Genomic DNA, 11,843 nt, shown 5'->3' with positions numbered 1-11,843 from the left:
TGCTTGCATCAAACACATTTAAAGGGCCTATGTGAACTGAATATCATTTGTGACCAGTATGGAAATGTTTCAGCTCAATGACAATGAAGTTATCTTTACACTGGGAGCAAGTTTTATATTTGCAAAGCGATTCAACATGACTAATTTACCTACGTTTGCTCAAGATGTTGTGTGCCCATCCCATGGTTATCATAACTGGACTATTGGAAGAAACCTACAACTGGCTACCTAAAAGTAAAAAGTAATAAAGCACTGTTTCCCAAACTGGCCCTGGAGGCCCACTGTCCTGGAGATTTGAATGTTTCCCCTACTCACAACACAGCTGATCTAAGTAATCAGCTAACTAGCAAGCCCTGAGTGACTTAAAAAAAAAATGTTATAAAGGTCCTTGAATGGGACGGAGGCAAATTGTAAATAAATACCAAAGAATTTCAACCTGCTAATATCACCTTTTGGACTGATTAATCAAATATTACTAATATTATTAATACTTTATTAGTAGCTTAATACTTTAAATTGTGTGGAGTATAAAAGGGATGTAGAGTAGAAAAGAGTTATCTAAGAGGTTATCTAATGCGGGTGAATGAAAGAGAGGTGTTCAGGGGGCATGGGCCAGTGATCAGAACACAGGACAATTGGAGTACTGATAGGAGGGCCTGATTGGATGAGTGATAGAGCCACCTCCTCTACATGCCCCCGGATAAGCTAGAATCTCAGGCTAGGGGTTAGCCTCGTGAGTGTGGAACAGTGATGATGGAATCCATTATGAGAGAGGGTTTCAGAATGTCTGCAGTTGGAACTCAGCAATACTCTTCAGGGCCATACCCCTTCCAGTTCACTCAATACTGAATGCAACCCTTTCTCCTGCATGGCAGAGGTAACGAAAAGGGGGGTGGGGGTGGGGGAGATATCATCTAGTGGACCAGGAAATGTTGCAAATGGTCCAACATGAAAACTGGGTTTGACACAATATTGATGGGACAGCTGAAAATAATATGATATGACTTTAGAGGGATCTAAATACAGTTTACAAAACAGTAGACAGTCACACTCTGGTTAGTAAGAAGAGGCCTAGCTGCATTCACAATCCACTTGGGTTTTCTGATAACTCACAGCAATGTTCAGTCAGTAGTGTTATCTCTCATGCTCATTCACTGCACTTGAACCAGTCCTCCACCGTGGGCGCGTTAGATATGGTATTATTCCAGGGAAAGGAAGGCAGTTGGAAACCTAAAACACATTTGAATGTTGTGATAGTAGTGGAGGAGCGCTGCAGGGAATTCTCTGTGAATTTCAAGTCCACTTGTTGGTTATAACATATATATCATATTATTTATTATCTCTACGGGACACAGAAAAGCTAGTACATGGTTTTATTACCTCAAGGCTAGATTACTGTAATGCACTACTGTCAGGTTTTTTCCAGCAGGAACCTCAATAAACTTCAGCTGGTTCAGAACACTGCAGCCAGGGTTCTTACTAAACCTAGAACATCTGACCATATCAGTCCAGTTCTAGCAGCACTTCATTGGCTCCCAGTTAAATTCCGTATTGATTACAAAATTATTTTATTAACATATAAAGCCCTACATAAGATAAGAGAAGATAGATAAGATAGTCCTTTATTAGTCCCGCAGTGGGGAAATTCTCAGTGTCACAGCAGAAAGGGACAGCAAGACACTCAGTTACAAAAAGTTACATGGCCTCGCTACTGAGTTCCTGCAGGATCTTATTACATATTACGAACCATCAAGACTACTTAGATCTCAAGCTGCTGGACTCTTACTCGTTCCCAAAATTCAGAAAACCTCAGCAGGGGGAAGAGCCTTTTCTTATAAAGCCCCACAACTCTGGACTAACCTTCCAGATAATGTTGGGGACTCATTAACCCATAACCCAAATCTAGGCTGAAACTCATCTGTTTAGTTTAGCTTTTGGTAATTAATGTTTCTTAGATAAAGTTTGCAGGTCCAGGGGTTCGCGGACCCAGGGAATTGTAGTGCACTGAGATGCTGGAGCGGTTTTCTCGCTGCTTACACGCGATCACTCAGGTTTGTGGACGGTGGAGCAGATAGATGCAGGCGTTTTCTGGGTGCTCCCGTGTCTGTGTTACCTTCTGGCTCTCTCCTTTTAATTAGGCTGTTATAGTCAGACCTGCCGGAGTCGGCAGACACATTCTGATAACTGGTAACTGTCACATTCTCGTAACTGTCTGCCACTATTAATATCACCATTATTAGCTATCTGTTGTATCTGGTTTGGTAATTTTTATCATTAATGTTTAATTAGTTCTGACCAGAGAAGGACGGGTCGGGTCTCCCTTGTGAGTCTTGATTCCTCCCAAGGTTTCTTCCTCCAGCTCTGAGGGAGTTTTTCCTTGCCACTATCGCCGTTGGGGTCTGCTCACTGGGGGTCTTTTTATCGTTCATGTCTTACATTATTTCTTCTTTTTTCTTTGTCTCTGTCTTTTATTAATTACTAATTATGTAAAGCTGCTTTGTGACAACAACAGTTGTAAAAAGCTATACGACTTGACTTGACTTATAACAGTGATGTCTTAAATGTCTTCCTATTTCTTGATTAAGCCATTCTGCTTGTTTGTTGGACTTAGCACACAGAAATGACAGAATACTAGATCAAAAAGTGCTTATGAGTTTGAAAGGTTTTTGAAATGGAGGGCTAAAAGACTAGGGTACAGGCCTTGTAAAATCTGTCAGTTATGACCAATATAGTGGTGTAACCTTGTCGGGGGGTTTAACAGTGACAATCAATTGAAATTTGTCACCATTGCCTATGGCAGTTTTATCTGCAAATGACTGGTGTGGCTGCATGTTTTCATTCGAGCCAAGCAGAAGCACAAGTGATCAGTTGTTTGAATGTTGGATAATTTATTAAAGAAGGAAAGAAGATAAAGATGGAGGTCCTTTTTCATTAAAAGTACTTAAAAGAGCTTTAGCTTTACCATCTTCAAAACTTCGATGGGTGATAATAAAGTTAAACCTGGATTGCTGAGAGTTTTTTTTTGCTGAACTGTATATACTCCAGGTTATAGTGATGGGTGAATGGCTTTGTCCAGCCAGTGATGCAACTCTTTCAATGCTAGTTTAATGTCCAGCAGTTTGCATTTTTCAACATCATAGATGCATTCTGTGAGACATTTTGCATGAGAAATAAGCACAAAGGTAGCCTTTAATGGTCAGCCATCTTTGGTTTTCTTTTGGGCAAAGATCTAGAGGGTTGATTACTGTGCTAAAGCTATCAATAAAATGCTTCTAAAAAGGTGCAAATCATGAAAATAGTTGTAGTTCTATGGGGGCACAGTCGCCACCTTTTTGTTGTCAAGCACCCACTTCTGGCTGATGATGTAGCCCAAAAAATACAACTTGGGTTTGATGATACATAGAACATTTCTTGTCCTTGTCATTAATTTGATCCTCCAACAACCTTTGGAGCACAGTGTACGTATGCTGGATGTGTTCAGACATAAATGTCAAGTGAATCAGTGTGTCATCAATATCCAGTCAATATAAAATATCGGCCTCACATTTCAGGTAAAACATTGTTTATAAATGACTGAAACACCAAGGGGTTGTTTACCATTCCATAACTCATAACTGCAAAATCATAATGGCCTGCAGCTAGAGCAAGTGGTGGGGCAGTGGTGGCTCAGCGGTTAGAGCGCCGGGATATCGATAACAGGGTTGTGGGTTCGATTCCCGGGCTCGGCAAGCTGCCACTGTTGGGCCCTTGAGCAAGGCCCTTTACCCTCTCTGCTCCCCGGGCGCTGGAGTTGGCTGCCCACCGCTCTGGGTGTGTGTGTGTACTCACTGCCCCTAACACATGTGTGTGTGTGAGTGTGTGTTCACTACCAGATGGGTTAAATGCGGAGGACACATTTCGCTGTACAGTCCACGCTGTACAGTGACGAATACGTGCACCTTTAAGAAGGCAGTCTTCCAGTCTTCATCTACCTCCTTTATCCTGATTAAATTGTAGGCTCTCTCAAGTCTAATTTGGTAAATGAAGGCATCAGGAACAGGCTGACAACTCAGGCACACCAAGCACATCTGCATAGCACTCTGCTATAATTTGTAAACACTCTTAACAATACCAATAGTAGTAATACCAATAACAATAATAATACATTATACTTATATAGCATACTGAGTGATTCTTAACCAGCATTTTTATCTGTACTTGTGCTCTTGTGGAACTGAAATGTCATCAGTTGTAGCCCAAGTACCTCTTATCATATACCTGGAACTACATGACAAGAGTTAGATTTGCATTTTAGGAAAATTAAGATGACAGTTGGGGGCTGGACAGCTGGGTATTTAATCCTTCTGTAGCCACCTGTCTGCATCAGCATCATCTGACACCTTACAGGTAAGCGTACACACATGCTCCTGAGCATGCATAATATTAAATTCTACTATTTTTTACTAAAGGTATTAAAGTGAACTCATTACTACCATTGTACAGGCTACTGTATCCTAAGCTGAATAAGAAAATTACAATGTATAGTATTTACTCCTTTTCCTGTTTTATTTAGACACATACTTGAATACCTACAATACAAAATGTAACTTACAAATTATTGCTATGCATAAAATATTGTATTGCACAAATATTATACAACATTTACATAAGCGAAAGTTGCTTTTGCAGATCCTCTTGGCAGTCTTTCCTTCATAAGTATGATGGAGTTGATAGGCAAACTACTCTTGCTACTTACACTTCTCCAACTTGTGCCTTCTGTTGCTCCATTTAGGGTAATTATTACTTTAATTCTTTTATAGCTTTACATCTCTAAATGAACCTCAAAGTATTAAGAGAACTTAAGCTTGGACTTGGAAAATGTCTTTTTTCCTCTAGTTTTAGTAGCAGAGACATAGTTTACGATTACATATTTATGAAGGAATATATTACCTGTGAAATATGTATAAATGTAAATAGATAATTAGTTAAAATGTGTACTATATTTAAATTTGGATGTGTATGCAATAAATATATATTACTGAAGCATACATCAGTCTACATCTGTGAAATACATTGTTAAATGAGCAATCCTGTTTATCCTATTTCTTAGTTCTGCCGTACCATAGAAGAGTTTAACAATGCTCATCAGAACCAACAAGTAAGTTCCTTATTTATAATATAAATATAATTGAATGTACCTTAAGTACTTTACTTTAAGTGCAGTGTAGACATGCTATGCAACTTCTGTATTGCTGTAAAAACTACGTGTGTAATTTTCACACTATAAATTTACTATATTTTTTTATAGTAAAATGCATTGTTTAAAATTCTACACAATTTTTAAAACAAAGTAACAAATCATTGTTAACACATACCATAACATGGCTATCATCTTATAAGGTTGGAGATTCTGTATCTTCAGGGGCTGGTTATTTTAAGGGGCCGATAATTCAAAGCTTCCAAATTCAGATCCAAATTATCTGGATAATCAAATGCCATTTTTGGAGTAGTTCAAAATAATCTGACAGATTTTGTCCCAGTTTTTCAGAACATTTTCATACTGAATTATTCCACTTTAAGAGAAAAAATACTTTTATTCCCTATCTGCACACTTAATAATTACAATGATAAATGTGTTATAAAATGTTTCTTACTTTTGCTGACATATTTAAATAAGAGTCATTAAACTCATAATACAAATGAAAGCAGTACATAAAGTGGTCCAAACATTTTTGGGATTTGAGAATTTAGAGACCTCTCTGGTGAGAATATGTAATTGCACAGAGGATGTGGTAGAGTACTTGAGTATGTGGGTGGTGCAGTTCAGAGTGGATAAATCTGATCATTGATCTTTCAAGTTAACTTTCAGTCAGTGGAGTAGTTCAGAGTGGAGTATTCAGAGAGAGCTCAGTCAAAACTGTGAAGTTCAAGGAAATGTTTTCAGAGGATGTAAGATAATTATTTAGCCACTGTTGTCATTCTTATCAACATAATAATTGTATTTAGGTTTAAAGCCATTTAGACAGACAGATACTGTCACTGTCTACAGAAAGAAACAAAATGTATATTCCACAATAGTGACTTAAAGGAGGTAAATTGCAGTGTGGAATTGTATTGTTGTTTTGAGCATGATGTTTTGTTAATTTATAATAAAATAAAACATTCAAGAGTTTATTATCATGTGCACAGCAGAAACAAGCAGTTACACTGTGCAATAAAATTCTTATTTTCACATAGAAAGCAATTATGCCCAACAAATATACAGTGTGTGCAGAACTATTAGGCAAGTTGTATTTGAGAGGATTCATTTTATTATTGAACAACTATGTTCTCAATCAACCCAAAAGACTCATAAATATCAACGCTTAATATTTTTGGAAGTTGGAGTGGGTTTATTTAGATTTGGCTATCTTAGGAGGATATCTGTTTGTGCAGGTAACCATTACTGTGCAGAATTATTAGGCAACTTAATAAAAAACAAATATATACCCATCTCACTTGTTTATTTTCACCAGGTAAACAATATAACACAAAATTTAGAAATAAACATTTCTGACATTCAAAAACAAAACCAAAAACAAATCAGGGACAAATACAGCCACCTTTCTTTACGATGACACTCAAAAGCCTTCCATCCAGAGATTCTGTCAGTTGCTTGATCTGTTTATGATCAACATTGCGTGCAGCAGACACCACAGCCTCCCAGACACTGTTCAGAGAGGTGTACTGTTTTCCCTCCCTGTAGATCTCACATTTCATGAGGGACCACAGGTTCTCTATGGGGTTCAGATCAGGTGAACTAGGGGGCCATGTCATCATTTTTTCTTCTTTTAGACCCTTACTGGCCAGCCACGCTGTGGAGTATTTGGATGCATGTGATGGAGCATTGTCCTGCATGAAAATCATGTTTTTCTTGAACGATACCGACTTCTTTCTGTACCACTGCTTGAAGAAGGTGTCTTCCAGAAACTGGCAGTATGTCTGGGAGTTGAGCTTCACTCCATCCTCAACCGGAAAAGGTCCCACAAGTTTATCTTTGATGAGACCAACCCACACCAGTACCCCACCTCCACCTTGCTGGCGTCTGTGGAGTGGAGCTCTCTGCCCTTTACTGATCCAGCCTCGGGCACATCCATCTGGCCCATCAAGAGTCAGTCGCATTTCATCAGTCCATAAAACCTTAGAAAGATCAGTCTGAAGATATTTCTTGGCCCAGTCTGGACGTTTTATCTTACATTTCTTGTTCAAAGGTGGTCGTTTTTCAGCCTTCCTTACCTTGGCCATGTCCCTGAGTATCGCACACCTTGTGCTTTTTGATACTCCAGTAACGTTGCAGCTCTGAAATATGGCAAAACTGGTGGCAAATGGCATCTTGGCAGCTTCACGCTTGATTTTCCTCAATTCATGGGCAGTTATTTTGAGCCTTTTTTTTTCCAACACGTTTCTTGCGACCCTGTTGGCTATTTGCCATGAAACGCTTGATTGTTCGGTGATCACGCTTCAAAAGTTTGGCAATTTCAAGACTGCTGCATCCCTCTGCAAGACATCTCACAATGTTTGACTTTTCAGAGTCCGTCAAATCTCTCCTCTGACCCATTTTGCCAAAGGAAAGGAAGTTACCTAATAATTAAGCACACCTTATATAGGGTGTTGATGTCATTAGACCACACCCCTTCTCATTACAGAGATGCACATCACCTGATTTACTTGATTGGTAGTTGGCTTTCAAGCCTATAGAGCTTGGAGTAGGACATCATGTATAAAAAGGATGATGTGATCAAAATACTCATTTGCCTAATAATTCTGCACACAGTGTAGAAAACAGAACAAACACTGGCTATAGGAGTACAGCTGGCTTGATGAGTGGCTTGATGAAGGTGATTACTATCTACAGGATATTAAATTGAAAGGTTCCCTTACTTTTTCTAACCTGCACTGTGAATGTTTGCTCAATGTGCTTAGTAAAAGGCATGAGTACAGCTGTATGTTATTAGTCTAATTAGATCAATTTGTTCCATTACGTGGCAAATACCTACTTGGAATTCTGTTACACAGTAATAGTAAAAAACAAATGATGTTTAGGCCACAGAAATGTGTGGGTCATGCCAAAAACTTCAACTTATGCTTCCTGCGATGGTCCTTTGTGGATTTTAAGGTGTGTTTAGGATCATTATCCTGCTGCAGAAGCCACCTTCATCTTCACCTTCACTTTTCATCTTCAGCTGTTTTACAGAAGTTTAATTGTACCCAATTTTCCCTCTACCAGTGAAATGTTCTTCATGCCACTGGCTGCAACAGAAGCCCAAAACAATATACCCCCATGCTTAACAGTTGAAGCAGTGTTCTTCTATTCCCTCTATGCATATCTTTGTTCATTGGAGTCAGAAATGTAGATTTTAACTTTCAACTATTAACTGTTTCCAAAATGCATTGACCTTGTTTCAATGTTGCCCTCACTCCTCACACACACACAAGTATCTCACTCACCCACTAACACTGTCACACACATCTCTATTGTATCTGTTTACACACTATCAGAAAAATAACTGCTACCAAAATACTGTATTATAGAAGTACTGTATTTACATTCTTCTACCTCAGTAACTGCTGTGTTTACATATGTTATGAGTTGACTGTGTATACCTATGCCATAGATTGTTACATACCTCAGCTACTTATTTGGTTTTGGCGGTACACTGTCATTTCTGGTTCTGTGTTTGCACATTTATTTTTGCATATTTGCACTTTATGTATCTGTACTGCATAGTTTCTGTTCCATGTTGCAACATAGTCATGGAGGAACATAATTGCGCTCCACTATGTACTTGTACACAGATAAAATGTCAATAAATCCTCCTAATTTAATTTGAAAACTTCTGAATCAAAATTCAGAAAATGTGCTGTTTTTCTTCTAATGGCTCTTTCATTAAGGCCACACATTTGCAATTGAAATTATTCAACTGCAACCGCCTTCTTAACATCCTACCAAATACCAAATGCCTTGGTGGACTTGAGATCATTTCTTGAGAAATGTCCAAGCTTCAGCTTCCTCACAGAAGGCATTATTAAATATTATAATTAATATATAACATTTCATTTTATTTTCAGTTTACGTTTGGAGACATGGTGGCATTCGATCGTGTGATCACATTTGGAGGTGAAAAATGCACAATTCTTATCCACTGGGCTATCTATGTGGATAACCACAATTTACCCAACAGGAATGGAAGGCAGGACATTTTCCACAATACTGGTATGTAAAAAAACCAAAAAAAAAAAAAAAAAGCTTAATTTCTAAATTTAAAAGTGTTATAGTTCTGAAATCATAACACTAATCTACATTATAATTAGCTATGCCCAATAACACTTTATTTTAAGGAATACAGTCAACTCACTTAATACTAATGTGCATATATAAATATTATGGAATTAGGGCAATTAAACTGTACAATGATCTAAAAGTATATTTGCATATATTAACATTTGCAAGTGTCTTGCATTTTTAAAACTAATCACAGAATTAATGATTTGATGAACATGTCCAACAAATATTCACAAACATACAATAAAACCCATTTTACACTGTTTAACTGAATAATAGTTTTTACCATCTTAAAAGGCTAGTAGCTATATGAAATAAAATAAATTAAAAAGATGCATCGCCTTAAAAGATGCCAGTGAATTTGAGATTTATTTTAAACAACATTCTTCTTTCACCAGTGTCTTTCTGGCCTTTTCATTCTGGATGTACGTTTGGTACAATGGCTGAAACAGGACAGGGAAGATTACATAATTACATTGACGAACAACCGGTACCTGTTAAGGACATGGCTAACAGAATTACAAATCTGAATAGAAACTGTGGATGGTGGCATCCTTGGAAGAACTGTGAGCACATAGCCACCTTAATTCGCCACGGCAGGCAACAATGTGCACAGGTATGTTTATGAAACTGTGCTATGAAAATCAACAAATGCATTTGTAGTGTGGATTTGAATAGGTGATATTTATCTGTGAATCTAAACATTGTCAGAATTAAATAATTGACTCTAGATGTTTTCTATATTTTGCTCCACAGCCAGACACAATGCTGGAAATGTTTGCTTAACTTTTCAACTAGCAGCCACTTGCACAGGAGGATTGGTTCTTAATCAATTTCTTTGAATTGTCCTGTGTTGTCCAATGTCCTAATAAAACAGCATGCATCTGATCTACAATTTGACATGAGTCATGAGTAAACAATAAACACACAAAATAGAGTCTTGGGGTTACAGTTTAGTTATTACAGTCTTACATTACAGATTACTTTCATGTGGTTTTAATTTAGCAAATTGTTATCTTACTCCTTTGCCTCACCTTTTGTTACCCTTCATCTGCCGGCTTGAAGTGGTCACTCTCACCTTTTGTTATAATTCAAATAACCCTCAAAAGGTGACAACAATCAAGTGCTCATACTGATAACCATCAAACCCCCCCTAATGTTGATACTCCAAGTGCCCTCGCCTTCACCCCCCACTTACCCCTCCTTAAACTCCTCTTCATCATGCTTTCCTCTCCCATAGTTCCCAATATATATAAGGCCCTCCCAAAATATCCCTAACCAGACTGGATTACCAGAGTGATTAGCTAAGCTGTGCATGTGTATGATTTTCTGTCTGCACGTGAATAAAGATCCAGTCTCCTGATTCCTGAATCTGACTCCTGTTTGCAGCATTTCTAACAGTAGAATATAATGGATAATGTGGTACAGTGTCCTATATTTCATAAGAATCTGTCCAACTATACCAAACATTGTTTTACATAATGGAGAAACCTGGGGGAAAGGGGGTGGAATTGTTATAATATGCACTACAAAAGAGAGTGCAAAACTGCAGTTGGACCTGAAAACAAGTGGGGGACACCTTGAAAAGAACAAGGACATGAAAAATCAAACAAAGACACCCCAAAGAAGTAAATAAAAAATAAAATAAAAAAAGGAGAAACAAGGAAGACAGACAGTTTGTCACTGCCAGTCACTGTCACAGTTTGTATAGGTTGAAGATGGAGGCGGACGTACACCCAGGATATCTTTTAATAAAGAAAAATAAAACAAAACAAACAGAAACCAAACAAGCACTAAGATTGCCAAATAAACAATACAAGAATCACACAAACAGGCCAAGTCAACAAACCATGAAACCGACATGAACACACCAACATGCACATGGACATGAACAGATAAGGGATGACTGAAACAAAGGGGTACTTATACAGAGGGCAGGGGACAGGGGCAATAGGATATGGATAAGGGTAACCTGCAATTACTCCAATTACTGCTCCTTCTTTCCATTCCTACTCTCCTCTCCTCGATTCCTCTACCTTCTTCAGAGGTAGGAGAGGAGCAGAACAAATGGAGGAGGAGGAGAGGAGGAAGTTTCTGGGCGTAGCCAAGGACATATAGTCTGACATATACAAAGGCATTATGTATATTTAGGCATAAATATACAACCAGAGCGTGACCAGATGCGTCCAGATGTTTTGGCCTTAACATTTAGAGATGACTCTGCTTTTCTTTCTTTTTTTTTTTTGATATCGTGTTTTGGATTGTTGATGGTTAAGGTTGCTCATTTGACAGTTTTATGGTTTAGACCCTTTCTTGTTTATTGTTTACCTCTTTTAGATTTCCCAATATGGCATGTTTTGGTTTTCTTGTGTTTGACTTGGAATAGCTTTATGACTTTTTTTTTCAAATAAACCTCATGGTTTGTTTTTTATCACCAAAAGTTATTGGGACCCACTCCCTTAGTCCTAGTGGGGGACTATGAGTACATGGTCGTGCCTTTTGGGCTCGCTAACACTCCCACTGTCTTTCTGGCTTTTATTAA

The 11,843-nt window shown here is 38.1% G+C and overlaps 1 long non-coding RNA gene across 1 annotated transcript; it reads left to right on the top strand.

Annotated features, from left to right (window-relative positions):
• Window positions 1-4,373: 4,373 nt before the first annotated feature.
• Window positions 4,374-10,189, top strand: LOC140559297 (uncharacterized). Its single transcript, XR_011979877.1, has 6 exons — window positions 4,374-4,386; window positions 4,669-4,772; window positions 5,090-5,137; window positions 9,088-9,232; window positions 9,700-9,917; window positions 10,058-10,189. It is a non-coding gene; the product is annotated as an uncharacterized lncRNA (long non-coding RNA).
• Window positions 10,190-11,843: the final 1,654 nt, after the last annotated feature.

This window comes from Salminus brasiliensis, chromosome 7 (assembly GCF_030463535.1).
Source record: "Salminus brasiliensis chromosome 7, fSalBra1.hap2, whole genome shotgun sequence".
NCBI classification, from domain to species: Eukaryota; Metazoa; Chordata; class Actinopteri; order Characiformes; family Bryconidae; genus Salminus; species Salminus brasiliensis.
The sequence above is the reverse complement of the archived record's forward strand: the minus strand, read 5'-3'. Positions and strand labels throughout refer to the sequence as shown.